A 915-nucleotide genomic window follows, 5' to 3' on the forward strand; every position below is an offset into this window, starting at 1 on the left:
AAAAGATTTGATGGGAAGCCTGGGGGCAGTGAGTTGAAGATAATGGTGATGGAATAATTTGGAAAAGGATAGTGAGAATAGCAGCACAACTGGAAGAATCGACGTCACTAAATTGTACATGTAGAAACTTTTGAAAATGGTGTAACTTTGGCTAGTATATTCTCACCAAAAAAACAGGTCCTCCAAGGTCAAGAAGGGAGAGTGTTGACATGTCGTGGGGTTGTTAACCACTGTCGTAAAACGATATGTGTACTGACTGTTTAATGAGAAACAATTTGTTCTGTAAACCTTCATTTAAAGTACAATAAAAAAATTTATTAAAAAAAAAAAACTGACCAAATCCCTTGGTGGGCCACAATTACCTATTTGCACAGTCCCATACAATCACTGGGATGGGAGTTACAAGACCATGGCAAGAAAGCAATCCATCACACCGCAGTGTGTTTCTTTGTCTATTCAACTCTTTATATAGCTCAAAATTAATTAGGTTTAAAAGCCATCCTACTATGGTGGGACCTCATTAACATAACAAAGAAACCCCCTATTTCCAAACAGGGTCGTATCACAGATACAGGATTAATTTAGGATTTCAACACATTTTGGGGGGACACAATTGAATCCATAATACTTCCCTTGTCCCTCACTTCTGCTCCCTGGGATCACATTCCAAAAGAAACACCTTGCACAGGAGTTGTGATCCACGTTTAAGAAGAGACCTTAAGGTGGTGAGTGAGCTCTGCAGAAATCTAGGGTAAGATCATTGCAGGCAGTGGGAATAGTAAGCACAAAGGCCCTGAGATGGGAGCATGCCTGGTATGCTTGAGAAGCAAAGAAGCCACTGTGGTTGGAGTAGAGTATGCAATGGCAAAAGTAATAGATGAAGTCAGTGAGGTGATGGAGACTGCAGATCCCTAT

The sequence above is a fragment of the Trichechus manatus genome, unplaced genomic scaffold (genome assembly GCF_000243295.1).
Source record: "Trichechus manatus latirostris isolate Lorelei unplaced genomic scaffold, TriManLat1.0 scaffold00066, whole genome shotgun sequence".
Taxonomy (NCBI): Eukaryota; Metazoa; Chordata; class Mammalia; order Sirenia; family Trichechidae; genus Trichechus; species Trichechus manatus.